This window comes from Camellia sinensis, chromosome 14 (assembly GCF_055761805.1).
Source record: "Camellia sinensis isolate YWXY chromosome 14, ASM5576180v1, whole genome shotgun sequence".
NCBI classification, from domain to species: domain Eukaryota; kingdom Viridiplantae; phylum Streptophyta; class Magnoliopsida; order Ericales; family Theaceae; genus Camellia; species Camellia sinensis.
The window spans coordinates 96,031,849-96,052,640 of record NC_138974.1 but is presented as its reverse complement, the minus strand read 5'-3'; positions in this window follow the sequence as shown (position 1 = coordinate 96,052,640).

Below are 20,792 nucleotides of genomic sequence, written 5' to 3'. Positions count from 1 at the left end.
TAAATTCTCAGCAAATTCAAAAAAAATTCTCAGTAATTTAATTTTTAAATTTCTAGTAAATTTCTTAGTAAATTTTCTGTAAATTCTCAATAAATTGCTTAGTAAATTACTAGTAAATTCCCAGTAAATTATTCAGTAAATTCCAAATAAATTCTCAGGCAATTCCTTGTAAATTTTTTGTAATTTCTTAGTAAATTACTCAGTAAATTCTCAGTAAATTACTCATAAAATCTCCAGTAAAATTACTTAGTAAATTCTCTGTAAATTACTCCTTAAATTATCTGTAAATTCCTAGAAAATTCAAAGAAAATTTCTCAACAAATTAAACAGTAAATTCTCTGTCAATTCCCTGTAAAATCACAGCAAATTACTGTGTAAGTTCTCAGTAAATTCTCCGAAAATTACTCAGTAAATTGCCAACAAACGCTCAGTAAATTCTCAGTAAATTCTCTAAAAATTATTTATTAAATTCCCAGTAAATTACTCAGTTAATTCCCAATCAATTATCAATAAATTTCCAAGAAATACTCAGAAAGTTGCCCCGTAAATTCCCAATAATTTACTCAGTAAATTCAATGTGAATTACTCAGTAATTACTCTCTAAATTTTCAGTAAATTCCAAATAAATTCTCAACAAATTCCCAGTAAATTACACAGTAAATTCGCAGTAAATTTTCTATAAATTACTTAGAAAATTTCTCAGTGAATTCTCTAAAAATTACTCAATTAATTACTAAGTAAATTACTTAGAAAATACTCATAAAATTCCAAGTAAAATCTCAGTAAATTACTCAGAAAATTGCCAGTAATTTGTAAGTAAATTATCTGTAAATTCTTAATAAATTACTCTAGAAATTCCCACTATGTTCTCAATAAAATACACAGCAAATAACCAGTAAATTACTCAGTGCATTACTCTGTAAATTGCCACTAAATTACTCAGTAAATTCTCAGAAAATTTCCAGTAAATTAACAGTAAGTTCTCAGTAAATTCCCAATAAATTCTAACAACATTATTTAGTAAATTCCCAGTAAATTCTCAACAAATTACTTAGTAAATTCTTAGTAAATTCCGAGTGAATTCCCAGTAAATTACTCATTAAATTCTCTGTAAATTACTCAATAAATTCTCTGTAAATTAATCCGTAAATTCCTAGCAAATTCTTAATAAATACACAGTAAATTACTTAGTAAATTCAGAGTAAATTCTCCGTAAATTCCCACAAAATCCCATATAAATTCTTAGTAAATTACACAGAAAATTCTCAGTAAATTCCCAGCAAAATCTCAGTAAATTACTTAGTAAATTCTTCTTAAATTACATAGTAATTCTCAGTAAATTACATAGTAAATTGCAAGTAAATTATAACTAAATTACATTGTAAAATCACAGTAAATTTGCTGTAAATTCTCAGTATATTTGTAGGAACCCACATTTTATGTCCTCATCATGTTCACGAGCATCGGTATGATTACGACTTGTTTAGCTTGCATGTGTATGTTGTGATTTGTTCACTTGAGCTAATGTGATCCATGCCTTGTTTTGAAGCCTTGTGATTTGTCTAAGTGGAGTGTACTTGTCTCGTTCTTTCCTTGATGTGAAACTTAGGTCACACCTTGCCTGAGTTATACTAGCCGATGTTATTCCAAGCCTAGGTTACGTTACGCCTAGATCATTCCAAGCCGAGGTCATCCTCAGTCTAGAAGCATCTTGGAACCCCTTGTCGACCTCCGTTCTCGCCTTGACACATTAGCCGAGATGTTACCTTGCACCCAAGTGATCTCGTCCTGGAGTGGTGCGACCTAGGCCGAGGTGTGGCGCATCTAGGCCAAGATGTGGCACAGCTTAGTCAAGTGTTGTCCTTCCTAGCCGGGGTCATTGTCACCTTAGTTGCCGAAGTCCTTTGTTAGCCGATGTCACCCCTTGCCGGAGTGCCATTCCGTGTAGCTTGTTAGATACGCCTTGCTGTAGCCGATGTCATTGCCCCGTCAGAGAGCCCATACCGCTTTACTTGTTGAACACCCTTCCACCATGCTTTGTCTGGTCTGTCAGCCACCTTTTCAGGAAGAACCCAACCAGTCGCCGCCACGTGTCTCAGCAGAGGGTTAACCCCAGAACCGGGTATAGAAAACTATCATTTAGTATCATAACCTTGTCGTGTAGAGAGAGAAACTCTAGGAGGAAGAAGGAGTTTTAGAGTGAGAAAGTAGATCTTCAAGCTTGATTCCTAGAGATCGAACCGTCAGATCTGTGTTCTAAGGTTAGATTCTTGATCTGCTCATGATGTTCTCTATGTTCATGTTATTGCATTGCATGATCGGATATGATTTGTAAGCCATGCATCGTTTTGAAGTTCGATTTTAGAAAGAGAAAATGACATTCATGTGTTCTTCAAGAAAGTCTTGTTTTGATCCGAAAGCTTGCATAAAGAATCATGTTTTTGTGTTTATTTCCGCAAGAATTCCAAGTACGGGTACCCAGGTCCATGTTTTCAAACTCATAGCACGAAAATCCCAGATTTGTGATGACAGATTATGATTGAACATTCGTATTTTTCATGTTTTCACACTTATGTTCTTCATGTTCATCAGCAGAGGGAAACCCAGAGTTTCCCGACCTCTTTTCCTTGCATGTGGCCCTCGGGAACACACCTCGGCGAGGAGGTGTGGAACCTCGGCCTGGACCTGGTTGGTGCCCAGCATGTTTCCGAAACCATTTGTGTACATACGAAACTTGTTGAAGGTGCATTCAATAGGCTTTGTCATGTGTTTGTAGGACTTGGACTTGTCTCAACTCCGACGTTTGAAGAAACTATGTGAGTGGTATTTTTAATAAAGCTATGTTACACTTGTTTTCATAAATCTCGTCTTGCCTTGTTTTGAAAAGTACTTGATCTAGCATGAATGACTATCCCTACTTGCATATTAAACGCTATCTTGTTTTGATGACATGTCTTGAAAGTCCTTAGCTGCAGGGGACTATAATGCAACTGCACTCTTGTCTTGAAAGTCCTTAGCTGCAGGGGACTATAATGCAACTGCACTCTTGTCTTGAAAGTCCTTAGCTGCAGGGGACTATAATGCAACTGCACTCTTGTCTTGAAAGTCCTTAGTTGCAGGGGACTATAATGCAACTGCACTCTTGTCTTGATATGTCATCGCACTTGTAATATGTAGATGTAATAACATCCAAGGAACTTGAAAGGCCGGCAATGAACTTGATTTCCCTCTTGATTGTAAAGTATGCTATGTATTGTTTTGAAAGAATCTTGGATGTCAATCATGCAAAACCTTTATTTCTAATATCATTCACTGAGTATCCAAGCTCACCCTCTCTATATATATGTAGGTGATGAACAAGAAGGCATTGAGGCCTAGACGTGATGCCGACGTGTTTTGGGTGTATTGCCGACATGTTTTGGATTATCATTTTTGTACCATCTTGAAGATCATGCTTCTTGGCTTATTTTTCATTTGTACTTGTATATGTCGGCTTGAGAAGCCTTTTGGTCAAGATGTATTTTGTATTTCATTTCCTCATTGTATCTAAGTTGTAAGACTTTGTAAAAATGTATGTCATTTCATTGGACTTAAGCACGGCTCTCATGGACTATTTAGATTCTGTATATACATATATTGCTTCCGCACTTGTAAGCCCCATATTTCATACTCTGATTTTGTGTGATTCTTGTAAGTCGGCCTTCGGTAATCTCGGATTACTGGCCATCACGGCACCAAACTACTAGGGGCGGTTTGGGGGCGTGACAATATTACCCTGTAAGTTCTCACTAAATTCTCTGTAAATTACTAAGAAAAATTGCCTCTAAATTCTTAGTAAATTACTCATCAAATTTTCAGTAAATTCTCAATAAATTCTCAGTAAATTACTCTTTAAATTCTCTGTAAATTATCAGTAAGTTCCCTGTAAATTCTCAGTAAATTACTCAATAAGTTCTCACTAAATTTTTTGTAAATTACTAAGAAAATTACTCAGTAAATTGTTAGTAAATTCTCAGTAAATTACATAGTAAATTCTCTATAAATTCTCAGAAAATTACCTAATAAATTCGCAAGAAATTCTCAGTAAATTCCAAAAGAAATCTAACTAAATTACTCAGTGAATTCTCAGTAAATTACACACTAAATTCCCAGTAAATTCTCAATAAATTAGTTAGTAAATTCTAAATAAATTCTCAATAAATTACTTAGTAAATTCTCTAGAAATTACTATTTAAATTCTCAGTAAATTGCTCAGTATATTTATTCAGTAAATTGTGAGTAAATTACCAAGTAAATTTCCAGTAAATTCTCAGTAAAGTCCTAGAAATTACTCAGTAAATATCTAATAAATTCTCACAAAATTATTCAGTAAATTCCCAATAAATACTCAGTAAATCACTAAGTAAATTACTGAGTAAATTCTCAGCAAATTCAAAAAAAATTCTCAGTAATTTAATTTTTAAATTTCTAGTAAATTTCTTAGTAAATTTTCAGTAAATTCTCAATAAATTGCTCAGTAAATTACTAGTAAATTCCCAGTAAATTATTCAGTAAATTCCCAATAAATTCTCAGGTAATTCCTTGTAAATTTTTTGTAATTTCTTAGTAAATTACTCAGTAAATTCTCAGAAAATTACTCATAAAATTCCCAGTAAAATTACTTAGTAGATTCTCTGTAAATTACTCCTTAAATTATCTGTAAATTCCTAGAAAATTCAAAGAAAATTTCTCAACAAATTAAACAGTAAATTCTCGGTAAATTACCCAGTAAATTCTCTGTCAATTCCCTGTAAAATCCCAGCAAATTACTGTGTAAGTTCTCAGTAAATTCTTAGAAAATTACTCAGTAAATTGCCAACAAACGCTCAGAAAATTCTCAGTAAATTCTCTAAAAATTATTTATTAAATTCCCAGTAAATTACTCAGTTAATTCCCAATCAATTCTCAATAAATTTCCTGGAAATACTCAGAAAATTGCGCCGTAAATTCCCAATAATTGACTCAGTAAATTCAATGTAAATTACTCAGTAAATTCTCAGTAAATTACTCTCTAAATTTTCAGTAAATTCCAAATAAATTCTCAACAAATTCCCAGTAAATTCGCAATAAATTTTCTATAAATTACTTAGAAAATTTCTCAGTGAATTCTCTAAAAATTACTCAATTAATTACAGAGTAAATTACTCAGAAAATACTCAGAAAATTCCAAGTAAATTCTCAGCAAATTACACAGAAAATTGCCAGTAATTTGTAAGTAAATTATCTGTAAATTCTCAATAAATTTGTCACGACCCCAAACCGCCCCTAGTAGTTTGGTGCCGTGATGGCCAGTAATCCGTAATTACCGAAGGCCAACTTTTCAAAACTTAACACAATCAGAGTATGGATATAGGGGGCTCACAAATGCGGAAGCAATAAATCAAATACGAGTGGTCCATAAGAGCTGTGCGTAGATCGAAGCAATGCCAAACATTCCAATTAACTTTACAACTTAAATACAACAAGGTAAAAATACATGTTACATCTTGATCAAAAGGCTTCTCGAGCCGACATATACAAAACACAGCTAATACAAGTCAAGAAGCATGATTTTCAAGATTTGCCGACATGCAAAGCAGGGCATCACCGACGTAAATACAAAAGTAAAGCCGACATAAGCACGAATCCAAAACAAGCATCCAAAACGATCTAGGCGTCGCCACCGTCCTGCTCATCACCTACATATATATAGAGGGGTGAGTACAAAACTCAGTGAATGGTACTAATAATAAAGGTTTTGCATGAATACAGCCGAGGTCCTTCAAAACGAAACACATCAAACTTTAGCAAGACGAGGGATGAACCGTATTCATCAATCAAATATTACAAGTACCCAAAGATGTTTACTGACATAGGCAAAGCAAGGGATGAACCGTATTCATCATTCAAGTATCATAACATCGGCGAAGCAAGGGATGAACCGTATTCATCATTCGAGTATCATAACATCGGTGAAGCAAGGGATGAACCGTATTCATCATTCGAGTATCAAGGCTGTACGATCCGTAATCGTTTGGTCAAAAGTATTGCGAAAGTTTAGAGTCCTCCAATACAAGGGACTTGTGCACTTGGTACCGCGAAAATTTAGAGTCCTCCAGTACAAGGGACTTGTGTTACTTAGGCCCGTAGCCCGATTTAACAAGGACCGTATCCTTTTACACATAGTACTGCGAAAGTTTAGAGTCCTCCAGCACAAGGGACTTTCCGAGGATAACAATCAAAACAAGGCTATTTATTCATGCTTAGCAAATACCACGTCAAAACAAACAAAACAAGATTTATCAAAAGCAAGTGTAACATAGCTTTATTAGAAATACCACTCACCTAGTTCTTCAGGTGTAGACTCAAAGCAAATATCAAGGACCTACAATCACATGGCAAGTCACATTCTCAAAGCAAGCTCTATATATACATGCAAATGATCTCGGCATTTTTGCCAGATCCAAGTCAAAGACAAAACAAAACAAGCTGGGAGCTTAATCACTGCTCCCGTTTCTCGAAAACACACTGGGTACCGTCCAGGACTAAGCCGAGGTTCCGCTAAACGAAGTCAGGAAAAACCTGGGTTTTCCTTTGAAGAATATGAAGAACATGATCATTGAAAGATGGATGCAAGCTCACAACTTGTTACAAAAATCTGAGTTTTCATGCCAAGAGTTCAAAATATATGGACCTGGGTACCCATTAAAGAAAGTCATGCAAGAACAAACACAAAACATGATTTTCGTTCCAAACTTTTCGATCAAAATGAGACTTTCTTCAAGAACACATGGAAAACCATTCTCTTTCCAAAACCAACTTCAAAACAATGCATGACATGCAACACAAATTCGATCATGCAATGCAGCTAGATGATCAGCAAGAACAACCAAAGGAGATCAAGATTCCAACCTCAAAACTCGGATCTAACGGTTCAGCCACGAAGATCAAGCTTGGAAGACTACTCTCACTCAAGAACTCTTCTTCCTCCTCTCTAGAGCTTCTCTCTCTAAAACAAAGATTTGAGACAAGAAAATGATTTGTTTCAAGGTCTGCCGGCTGCCTTAACAATCAGCTCGGACACGTGGCGTTATCGGGTTGGTTCAACTCCAAAAAGGTGATTGATAGACAAGACAAGTCTCTGACAAAGCGTATGCAGCAAGCTCGGGTAAGACACATCGGCAATAAGATGACATCGGCTCAAATCAAGGATCCAGCAACAGGATAACAAAACGTCGGCTAGGGAGGACGACACTTGACTAAGCTGTGCCACACCTTGGCCGGGGTGTGCCACATCTCGACCTAGGCCATACCTGCTTGCGGACAAGGTTCACAAGGTGCGGAGCATCTCGGCAATGAACGCCCGAGGTGAAGATGGGGTTGAACAAGGTCTCAAAATAGTTCTAAGTACAAGGTTCAAAGGCGGACTAAGCTCAAGATGACTTCGGCTATGCACACACACTAAGCAAAGATCAAAATCATGCAAGCAACCTTAAGCAAAGCAAGGCAAGACAAAACCTTCAAATTAACATAACAAGCAAGACCATGCAAGAATGTTATGCAAGTATGACAAGAGTAAGGTGAGGGTTGTTACAAAATTACTCTAGAAATTCCCACTATGTTCTCAATAAATTACACAGCAAATAACCAGTAAATTACTCAGTGCATTACTCTGTAAATTGCCACTAAATTACTCAGTAAATTCTCAGAAATTACTCAGAAAATTTCCAGTAAATTAACAGTAAGTTCTCAATAAATTCCTAATAAATTCTAACTACATTATTTAGTAAATTCCCAGTAAATTCTCAACAAATTACTTAGTAAATTCTTAGTAAATTCCGAGTGAATTCTCAGTAAATTACTCAAAAAATTCTCTATAAATTAATCCGTAAATTCCTAGCAAATTCTCAATAAATACACAGTAAATTACTTAGTAAATTCAGAGTAAATTCTCCGTAAATTCCCACAAAATCCCATATAAATTCTTAGTAAATTACTCAGAAAATTCTAAGTAAATTCTTAGTAAATTACCAGCAAAATCTCAGTAAATTACTTAGTAAATTCTTCTTATATTACTTAGTAATTCTCAGTAAATTACCTAGTAAATTGCAAGTAAATTATAAGTAAATTACATTGTAAAATCACAGTAAATTCGCTGTAAATTCTCAGTATATTACCCTGTAAGTTCTCACTAAATTCTCTGTAAATTACTAAGAAAAATTGCCTCTAAATTCTCAGTAAATTCTCAAAAAATCTCAGTAAATTACTCAATAAATTACTCTTTATATTCTCTGTAAATTATCAGTAAGTTCCCTGTAAATTCTCAGTAAATTACTCGATAAGTTCACACTAAATTTTTTGTAAATTACTCAGTAAATTGTTAGTAAATTCTCAGTAAATTACATAGTAAATTCTCAGTAATTTTCTCGATAAATTTTCAGTAAATTCTCTATAAATTCTCAGAAAATTACCTAACAAATTCCCAATAAATTCTCAGTAAATTCCAAAAGAAATCTAACTAAATTACTCAGTGAATTCTCAGTAAATTACACAATAAATTTCCAGTAAATTCTCAATAAATTAGTCAGTAAATTCTAAATAAATTCTCAATAAATTACTTAGTAAATTCCATTAAATTACTCAGTAAATTCTTTAGAAATTACTATTTAAATTCTCAGTAAATTGCTCAGTACATTTATTCAGTAAATTGTGAGTAAATTACCAAGTAAATTTCCAGTAAATTCTCAGTAAAGTTGTCACGACCCCAAACCGCCCCTAGTAGTTTGGTGCCGTGATGACCAGTAATCCGTAATTACCAAAGGCCAACTTTCAAAAACTAAACACAATCAGAGTATGGATATAGGGGGCTCACAAATGCGGAAGCAATAAATCAAATACAAGTGGTCCATAAGAGCTGTGCATAGATCAAATGAAATGTCATTCATCTTACAACTTGAATACAACAAAGCAAAATATGTGTTACATCTTGATCAAAAGGCTTCTCGAGCCGACATACACAAAATACAGTAAATACAAGTCAAGAAGCATGATTTTCAAGATTCGCCGACATGAATGCAAAATAAAGCCGACATAAGCACGGATCCAAAACAAGCTTTCAAAACAGTCTAGGCGTCGCCGACGTCCTGCTCATCACCTACATATATATAGAGAGGGTGAGCTTGGATACTCAGTGAATGGTACTAGAAATAAAGGTTTTGCATGAATATAGCCGAAGTCTTTCAAAACAAAACTCGTCAAAACTTTATCGAACAAGGGATGAACCGTATTCATCTGTCAAATCTTACAAGTCTCAGGGGATGCTTACTGACATCGGCAAAATAGGGGATGAACCGTATTCATCAGTTAAGTATTACAACATCGGCGAAGCAAGGGATGAACCGTATTCATCAATCAAGTATTACAACATCGGCGAAGCAAGGGATGAACCGTATTCATCAATCAAGTATTACAACATCGGCGAAGCAAGGGATGAACCGTATTCATCAATCAAGTATCTCAAGTATCAAGGGTTGTACGATCCGTAATCGTTTAGTCAAAGGTACTGTGAAAGTTTATAGTCCTCCAGCACAAGGGACTGGTGTTACTTAGGTCCGTAGCCCGATTTAACAAGGACCGTATCCTATTACACTTAGTACTGCGAAAGTTTAGAGTCCTCCAGCACAAGGGACTTTCCAAGAGATGGCATCAAAACCAGGATTATACTTGGTACATCAAAACAAGAGCTATTCATTCATGCTTAACAAAACACTTTCGTCAAAACAAAGCAAGCAAGATTTAACAAACAAGTATAACATAGCTTTATCAATAATACCACTCACATAGTTTTCCACGGGTGTAGGCTCAAAGCAAAGATCAAGGACCTACAATCACATGGCAAATCACATTCTCAAAACAAGCTTTATATGCATGCAGATGATCTCGGCATCCTCACCAGATCCAAGTCAAAAACAAAGCAAAACATGCTGGGAGTTTTAAACACTGCTCCCGTCTCATGGAAACACACTGGGTACCAACCAGGTCTTTGCCGAGGTCCCACACATCCTTGCCGAGGTGTGGTCCCGCTGGCCTTAACCAAAAGCAAAGTCGGGGAAAACCTGGGTTTCCCTTTAAAGCACATGAAGAATATGATGGACATGATCATGAGAAAGATGAATGTAAGATCAAAACTTATTACAAAATCTGAGATTTCATGCCACGAGTTCAAAACATGGACCTGGGTACCCATACAAGAAGGTCATGCAAGAACAAACACAAAACGTAGCTTTCGTTCCAAACTTTTCGATCAAAACGAGACTTTCTTCAAGAACACATGAAAAACCATTTTCTCTTTTCAAAACCAACTTCAAATCGATGCATGACATGCAAAACAGATTCGATCGTGCAATGCAGCTAGATGATCAACAACAATAATCAAAGTAGATCAAGATTCTAACCTCAAAACTCGAATCCAACGGTTCAAACCACAAAGATCAAGCTTGGAAGACTTACTCTCACTCAAGAACTTCTCTTCCTTCTCTCTGGAGCTTCTCTCTCTAAAGGCAAAGATTTGAGACAAGAAAATGATGTGTTTCAAGGTCTGCCGGCTGTCTTAACAATCAGCTCGGACACGTGGCGCTACCGGGTTGGTTCAACTAAAAAAGGTGATTGATTGATAAGACAAGTCTCTGACAAAGCGTATGCAGCAAGCTCGGTAAAACACATCGGCAATAAATGACATCGGCTAAAATCAAGGATCCGGCAACAGGATAACAAAACATCGGTGAGGGAGGACGACACTTGACTAAGCTGTGCCACACCTTGGCCGGGGTGTGCCACATCTCGGCCTAGGCCACACCTGCCTGCGGACAAGGTTCACTGAGTGCGAAACATCTCGGCAATAAATGCCCGAGGTGAAGATGGGGGTCGACCAAGGTCTCAAAATAGTTCTAAGTACAAGGGTTCAAAGGCGAACTAAGCTCAAGACGACCTCGGCCACACACTCACCAAGCAAAGATCAAAATCATGCTAGCAACTTTAAGCAAATCAAGACAAGACAAAACCTTCAAAAACAAAATAACAAGGCAGGATCATGCAGGAATGTATGCAAGTATGACAAGAGTAAGGTGGGGGTTGTTATAAAAGTCCTAGAAATTACTCAGTAAATATCTAATAAATTCTCACAAAATTATTCAGTAAATTCCCAATAAATACTCAGTAAATCACTAAGTAAATTACTGAGTAAATTCTCAGCAAATTCTAAAAAAATTCTCAGCAATTTAATCCTTAAATTTCTAGTAAATTTCTTAGTAAATTTTCAGTAAATTCTATATAAATTGCTCAGTAAATTCCCAATAAATTCTCAGGCAATTCCTTGTAAATCATTTGTAATTTCTTAGTAAATTACTCAGTAAATTCCCAGTAAATTACTCATAAAATTTTCAGTAAAATTACTTAGTAAATTCTCTGTAAATTACTCCTTAAATTATCTGTAAATTCCTAGAAAATTCAAAGAAAATTTCTCAACAAATTAAACAGTAAATTCTCGGTAAATTACCCAGTAAATTCTCTGTTAATTCCCTGTAAAATCCCAGCAAATTACTCTGTAAATTGCCAACAAATGCTCAGTAGATTACTCAGAAAATTCTCAGTAAATTCTCTAAAAATTACTCATTAAATTCCCAGTAAATTACTCAGTTAATTCCCAATCAATTCTCAATAAATTTCCAAGAAATACTCAGAAAGTTACGCCGTAAATTCCCAATAATTTACTCAATAAATTTAATGTAAATTCTCAGTAAATTACTCTCTAAATTTTTAGTAAATTCCAAATAAATTACAGAATAAATTCTGAACAAATTTCCAGTAAATTACACAGTAAATTCGATATAAATTTTCTATAAATTACTTAGAAAATTTCTTAGTGAATTTTCTAAAAATTACTCAATTAATTACTGAGTAAATTACTTAGTAAATTACTCAGTAAATTCTAAGTAAATTCCTTGTAAATTCTCAGTAAATTACTCAGAAAATTGGCAGTAATTTCTAAGTAAATTCCTTGTAAATTCTCAATAAATTACTCCAGAAATTCCCACTATGTTCACAATAAATTACATAGTAAATTATCATAAATTACTCAGAAAATTTCCAGTAAATTAACAGTAAGTTCTCAGTAAATTCCCAATATATTCTAACTACATTATTTAGTAAATTCCCAGAAAATTCTCAACAAATTACCTAGTAAATTCTTAGTAAATTCTCTGCAAATTACTCATTAAATTCTCTGTAAGTTAATCAGTAAATTCCTAGAAAATTCTCAACAAATACACAGTAAATTACTTAGTAAATTCTGAGTAAATTCTCCGTAAATTCCCACAAAATTCCATGTAAATTCTTAGTAAATTACTTAGAAAATTCCCAGGAAATTACTTAGTAAATTCCCAGCAAAATCTCAGTAAATTACTTAGAAAATTCTTCTTAAATTACTTAGTAATTCTCAGTAAATTACCTAGTAAATTGCAAGTAAATTATAAGTAAATTACATTGTAAATTCACAGTAAATTCGCTATAAATTCTCAGTAGATTACTCTGTAAGTTCTCAGTAAATTCTCTATAAATTACTAAGAAAAATTGCCTCTAAATTCTCAGTAAATTACTTCTCAAATTTTCAGTAAATTCTCAATAAATTCTCAGTAAATTACTCAATAAATTACTCTATAAATTCTCTGTAAATTACTTAGTAAATTCCCTGTAAATTCTCAATAAATTACTCGATAAGTTCTTACTAAATTTTCTGTAAATTACTCAGTAAATTGTTAGTAAATTCTCAGTAAATTACATAGTAAATTCTCAGTAATTTACTTGGTAAATTTTTAGTAAATTCTCTATAAATTCTTAGAAAATTACCTAATAAATTTCTAATAAATTCTCAGTAAATTCCAAAAAAAATCTAACTAAATTACTCAGTGAATTCTCTGTAAATTACATAATAAATTCTCAGTAAATTCTCAATAAATTAGTCAGCAAATTCTCAGTCAATTACACTGTAATTCTCGGTAAATTACTCAGTAAATTCTAAATAAATTCTCAGTAAATTACTCAGTAAATTCCCATTAAATTACTCAGTAAATTCTCTAGAAATTACTATTTAAATTCTCAGTAAATTACTCAGTACATTTATTCAGTAAATTGTGAGTAAATTACCAAGTAAATTTCCAGTAAATTCTCAGTAAATTCCAAGAAATTACTTAGTAAATATCTAATAAATTCTCACAAAATTATTCAGTAAATTCCCAATAAATACTCAGTAAATCACAAAGTAAATTACTGAGTAAATTCTCCGGAAATTCTAAAAAAATTCTCAGTAATTTAATCCTTAAATTCCCAGTAAATTTCTTAGTAAATTTTCAGTAAATTCTCAATAAATTGCTCAGTAAATTGCTCAGTAAATTACTAGTAAATTCCCAGTAAATTATTCAGTAAATTCTCAATAAATTCTCAGGCAATTCTTTTTAAATTTTTCATAAATTCTTAGTAAATTACTCAACAAATTCCCAGTATATTCTCAGTAAATTAATAAGTAAATTACCAGTAAATTACTCATAAAATTCCCAGTAAAATTACTTAGTAAATTTCCAGTAAATTCTCTGTAAATTACTCCTTAAATTATCTGTAAATTCCTAGAAAATTCTAAAAAAATTTCTCAACAAATTAAACAGTAAATTCTCGGTAAATTACCCAGTAAATTCTCTTTCAATTCCCTGTAAAATCCCAGCAAATTACTGTGTAAGTTCTCCGTAAATTCTCAGAAAATTACTCAGTAAATTGCCAACAAACGCTCAGTAAATTACTCAGAAAATTCTCAGTAAATTCTCTAAAAATTGCTCATTAAATTCCCAGTAAATTACTCAATTAACTCCCAATCAATTCTCAATAAATTCCCAGGAAATACTCAAAAAGTTGCGCCGTAAATTCCCAATAATTTACTTAAAAAGTTACACAGCAAATTCCCAGTAAATTCGCAGTAAATTACTTAGTGCATTACTCTGTAAATCGCCACTGAATTACTCAGTAAATTACATTAAATTCTCAGAAATTATTCAGAAAATTTCAAGTAAATTAACAGTAAGTTCTCAGTAAATTCCAAACAAATTCTAACTACATTATTTACTAAATTCCCAGTAAATTCTCATAAAATTACTTAGCAAATTCCGAGTGAATTCTCAGTAAATTACTCATTAAATTCTCTGTAAATTACTCAATAAATTCTCTGTAAATTAATTAGTAAATTCCTAGCAAATTCTCAATAAATACACAGTAAATTACTTAGTAAATTCTGAGTAAATTCTCCGTAAATTCCCACAAAATTCCATGTAAATTCTTAGTAAATTACTCAGAAAATTCCTAGTAAATTCTCAGTAAATTACTTAGTAAATTCCCAGCAAAATCTCAGTAAATTACTTAGTAAATTCTTCTTAAATTACTTAGTAATTCTCAATAAATTTCCTAGTAAATTGCAAGTAAATTGTAAGTAAATTACATTGTAAAATCACAATGAATTCGCTGTAAATTCTCAGTAGATTACTCTGTAAGTTCTCATTAAATTCTCTGTAAATTACTAAGAAAAATTGTCTCTATATTCTCAGTAAATTACTCATCAAATTTTCAGTAAATTCTCAATAAATTACTCTTTAAATTCTCTGTAAATTACTTAGTAAGTTCCCTGTAAATTCTCAATAAATTACTCGATAAGTTCTCACTAAATTTTTTGTAAATTACTCAGAAAATTACTCAGTAAATTGTTAGTAAATTCTCAGTAATTTACTCGGTAATTTTTCAGTAAATTCTCTATAAATTCACAGAAAATTACCTAATAAATTCTCTATAAATTCTTAGTAAATTCCAAAAAATATCTAACTAAATTACTCAGTGAATTCTCAGTAAATTACATAATAAATTCCTAGTAAATTCTCAATAAATTAGTCAGTAAATTCTCAGTCAATTACACTGTGATTCTCGGTAAATTACTCAGTAAATTCTAAATAAATTCACAGTAAATTACTCAGTAAATTCCCATTAAATTACTCAGTAAATTCTCTAGAAATTACTATTTAAATTATCAGTAAATTCTGAGTAAATTACTCAGTACATTTATTCAGTAATTTGTGAGTAAATTACTGAGTAAATTACCAATAAATTCTCACAAAATTATTCACTAAATTCCCAATAAATACTCAGTAAATCCCTAAGTAAATTACTGAGTAAATTCTCAGCAAATTCTAAAAAAATTCTCAGTAATTTAATCCTTAAATTCCCAGTAAATTTCTTGGTAAATTTTCAATAAATTCTCAAAAAATTGCTCATTAAATTGCTCAGTAAATTACTAGTAAATTATTCAGTAAATTCTCAGGCAATTCCTGGTAATTTTTTCGTAAATTGTTAGTAAATTACTCAGCAAATTTCCAGTATATTATCAGAAAATTAATATGTAAATTCCTAGTAAGTTACTCATAAAATTCCCAGAAAAATAACTTAGTAAATTTCTAGTAAATTCTCTGTAAATTACTCCTTAAATTATCTGTAAATTCTTAGAAAATTCTAAGAAAATTTCTCAACAAATTAAACAGTAAATTCTCGGTAAATTACCAATAAATTCTCTATCAATTCCCTGTAAAATCCCAGCAAATTACTGTGTAAGTTCTCAGTAAATTCTCAGAAAATTACTCTGTAAATTGCCAACGAATGCTCAATAGATTACTCAGAAAATTCTCAGTAAATTCTCTAAAAATTACTCATTAAATTCGTAGTAAATTATTCAGTTAATTCCCAATCAATTCACAATAAATTCCCAGGAAATACTCAAAAAGTTGCGCCGTAAATTCCCAATAATTTACTCAGTAAATTCAATGTAAATTACTCAGTAAATTCTCAGCAAATTACTCTCTAAATTTTCAGTAAATTCCAAATAAATTCTCAACAAATTCCCAGTAAATTACACAGTAAATTCGCAATAAATTTTCTATAAATTACTTAGAAAATTTCTCAGTGAATTCTCTAAAAACTACTCAATTAATTACTGAGTAAATTACTTAGTAAATTACCCAGTAAATTCTCAGAAAATACTTAGTAAATTCTAAGTAAATTCGTTGGAAATTCTCAGTCAATTACTCAGAAAATTGCCAGTAATTTCTAAGTAAATTCCCTGTAAATTCTCAATAAATTACTCTAAAAATTCCTACTATGTTCTCAATAAATTACATAGCAAATTCCCAGTAAATTCGCAGTAAATTACTCAGTGCATTACTCTGTAAATCGCCCCTGAAATACTCAGTAAATTGCATTAAATTCTCAGAAATTACTCAAAAAATTTCCAGTAAATTAACAGTAAGTTCTCAGTAAATTCCAAACAAATTCTAACTACATTATTTAATAAATTCTCAGTAAATTCTCAACAAATTACTTAGTAAATTCCGAGTGAATTCTCAATAAATTACTCATTAAATTCTCTGTAAATTACTCAATAAATTCTATGTAAATTAATCAGTAAATTCCTAGCAAATTCTCAATAAATACACAGTAAATTACTTAGTAAATTCTGAGGAAATTCTTCATAAATTCCCACAAAATTCCATGTAAATTCTTAGTAAATTACTCAGAAAATTCCCAGTAAATTACTTAGTAAATTCCCAGCAAAATCTCAGTAAATTACTTAGTAAATTCTTCTTAAATTACTTAGTAATTCTCTGCAAATTACCTAGTAAATTGCAAGTAAATTATAAGTAAATTACATTGTAAATTCACAGTAAATTCGCTATAAATTCTCAGTAGATTACTCTGCAAGTTCTTAGTAAATTCTCTGTAAATTACTAAGAAAAATTATCTCTAAATTCTCAGTAAATTACTCATCAAATTTTTAGTAAATTCTCAATAAATTCTTAGTAAATTACTTAATAAATTACTCTTTAAATTCTCTGTAAATTACTTAGTAAGTTCCTTGTAAATTCTCAGAAAATTACTCGATAAGTTCTCACTAAATTTTTTGTAAATTTTTAGTAAATTACATAGTAAATTCTCAGTAATTTACTCGGTAAATTTTCAGTAAATTCTCTATAAATTCTCAGAAAATTACCTAATAAATTCCCAATAAATTCTCAGTAAATTCCAAAAAAATCTAACTAAATTACTTAGTGAATTCTGAGTAAATTACACAATAAATTCTCAGTAAATTCTCAATAAATTAGTCAGTAAATTCTCAGTCAATTACATTGTAATTCTCGGTAAATTACTCAGTAAATTACTCAGTAAATTCCCATTAAATTACTCAGTAAATTCTCTATAAATGACTATTTAAATTCTGAGTAAATCACTCAGTACATTTATTCAGTAAATTGTGAGTAAATTACCAAGTAAATTTTCTGTAAATTCTCAGTAAATTCCTAGAAATTACTCAGTAAATATCTAATAAATTCTCACAAAATAATTCAGTAAATTCCCAATAAATACTCAGTAAATCACTAAGTAAATTACTGAGTAAATTCTCAGCAAATTCTAAAAAAATTCTAAGTAATTTAATCCTTAAATTCCCAGTAAAGTTCTTAGTAAATTTCAGTAAATTCTCAATAAATTGCTCCGTAAATTGCTCAGTAAATTACTAGTAAATTCCCAGTAAATTAGTCAGTAAATTCTCAATAAATTCTCAGGCAATTCCTTGTAAATTTTTCGTAAATTCTTAGTAAATTACTAAGCAAATTTCTAATATATTCTCAGTAAATTAATAAGTAAATCCCCAGTAAATTACTCATAAAATTCCCAGTAAAATTACTTAGTAAATTTCCAGTAAATTCTCTGTAAATTAGTCCTTAAATTATCTGTTAATTCCTAGAAAATTCTAAGAAAATTTCTCAACAAATTAAACAGTAAATTCTCGGTAAGTTACCTAGTAAATTCTCTGTCAATTGCCTGTAAAATCCCAGCAAATTACTATGTAAGTTCTCAGTAAATTCTCAGAAAATTACTTACTAAATTGCCAACAAATGCTCAGTAGATTACTCAGAAAATTCACAGTAAATTCTCTAAAAATTACTCATCAAATTCCTAGTAAATTACTCAGTTAATTCGCAATCAATTCTCAATAAATTCCCAGGAAATACTCAGAAAGTTGCGCCGTAAATTCCCAATAATTTACTCAGTAAATTACTCAATAAATTCTCAGTAAATTACTCTCTAAATTTTCAGTAAATTCCAAATAAATTACAGAATAAATTCTCAACAAATTTCCAGTAAATTCGCAATAAATTTTCTATAAATTACTTAGAAAATTTCTCAGTGAATTTTCTAAAAATTACTCTATTAATTACTGAGTAAATTACTTAGAAAATTACTCAGTAAATTCTCAGAAAATACTCAGTAAATTCTAAGTAAATTCCTTGTAAATTCTCAATAAATTACTCTAGAAATTCCCACTATGTTTTCAATAAATTACACAGCAAATTCCCAGTAAATTCGCAGTAAATTACTCAATGCATTACTTTGTTAATTGCCACTGAATTACTCAGTAAATTACAGTAAATTCTCAAAAATTACTCAGAAAATTTCCAGTAAATTAACAGTAAGTTCTCAGTAAATTCCCAATAAATTCTAACTACATTATTTACTAAATTCTCAGCAAATTCTCAACAAATTACTAAGTAAATTCTTAGTAAATTCCGAGTGAATTCTCAGTAAATTACTCATTAAATTCTCTATAAAAACTCAATAAATTCTCTGTAAATTAATCAGTAAATTCCTAGCAAATTCTCAATAAATACACAGTAAATTACTTAATAAATTCTGAGTAAATTCTCCGTAAATTCCCACAACATTCCATGTAAATTCTTAGTAAATTACTCAAAAAATTCTCAGTAAATTAATTAGTAAATTCCCAGTAAAATCTCAGTAAATTACTTAGTAAATTCTTCTTAAATTACATAGTAATTCTCAGTAAATTACCTACTAAATTGCAAGTAAATTATAAGTAAATTACATTGTAAAATCGCAGTAAATTCGCTGTAAATTCTCAGTAGATTACTCTGTAAGTTCTCAGTAAATTTTCTGTAAATTACTAAGAAAAATTGCCTCTAAATTCTCAGTAAATTACTCATCAAATTTTTAGTAAATTCTCAATAAATTCTCAGCAAATTACTTAATAAATTACTCTTTAAATTCTCTGTAAATTACTTAGTAAGTTCCCTGTAAATTCTCAATAAATTACTCGATAAGTTCTCACTAAATTTTTTTGTAAATTACTCAGAAAATTACTCATTAAATTGTTAGTAAATTCTCAGTAAATTACATAGTAAATTCTCAGTAATTTACTCGGTAAATTTTCAGTAAATTCTCTATAAATTCTCAGAAAATTACCTAATAAATTTCTAATAAATTCTCAATAAATTCCAAAAAAAATCTAACTAAATTACTCAGTGAATTCTCTGTAAATTACACAATAAATTCTCAGTAAATTCTCAATAAATTAGTCAGCAAATTCTCAGTCAATTACACTATAATTCTCGGTAAATTACTCAGTAAATTCTAAATAAATTCTCAGTAAATTACTCAGTAAATTCCCATTAAATTACTCAGTAAATTCTCTAGAAATTACTATTTAAATTCTGAGTAAATTACTCAGTACATTTATTCAGTAAATTGTGAGTAAATTACCAAGTAAATTTCCAGTAAATTCTCAATAAATTCCAAGAAATTACTCAGTAAATATCTAATAAATTCTCACAAAATTATTCAGTAAATTCCCAGTAAATACTCAGTAAATCACTAAGTAAATTACTGAGTAAATTCTCTGCAAATTCTAAAAAAATTCTCAATAATTTAATCCTTAAATTCCCAGTAAATTTCTTAGTAAATTTTCAGTAAATTCTCAATAAATTGCTCAGTAAATTACTAGTAAATTCCCAGTAAATTATTCAGTAAATTCTCAATAAATTCTCAGGCAATTCCTTGTAAATTTTTCATAAATTCTTAGAAAATTACTCAGCAAATTCCCAATATATTCTTAGTAAATTAATAAGTAAATTCCCAGTAAAATTACTTAGTAAATTTCTAGTAAATTCTCTGTAAATTAGTCCTTAAATTATCTGCAAAATCCCTAGAAAAATCTAAGAAAATTTCTCAACAAATTAAACAGTAAATTCTCTGTCAATTCCCTGTAAAATCCTAGCAAAATACTCAGTAAATTGCCAACAAATGCTCAGTAGATTACTCAGAAAATTCTCAGTAAATTCTCTAAAAATTACTCATTAAATTCCCAGTAAATTACTCAGTTAATTCCCAATCAATTCTCAATAAATTCCCAAGAAATACTCAGAAAGTTGCGTTGTAAATTCCCAATAATTTGCTCAGTAAATTCTCAGTAAATTACTCTCTAAATTTTCAGTAAATTCCAAATAAATTGCAGAATAAATTCTCAAATAATTCCCAGTAAATAACTCAGTAAATTCGCAAAACATTTTCCTTAAATTACTTAGAAAATTTCTCAGTGAATTCTCTAAAAATTACTCAATTAATTACTGAGTAAATTACTTAGTAAATTGCTCAGTAAATTCTCAGTAAATTACTCAGAAAATTGCCAGTAATTTCTAAGTAAATTCCCTATAAATTCTCAATAAATTACTCTAGAAATTCCCACTATGTTCTCAATAAATTCGCAGTAAATTACTTAGTGCATTACTCTGTAAATTGCCACTGAATTACTCAGTAAATTACAGTAAATTCTCAGAAATTACTCA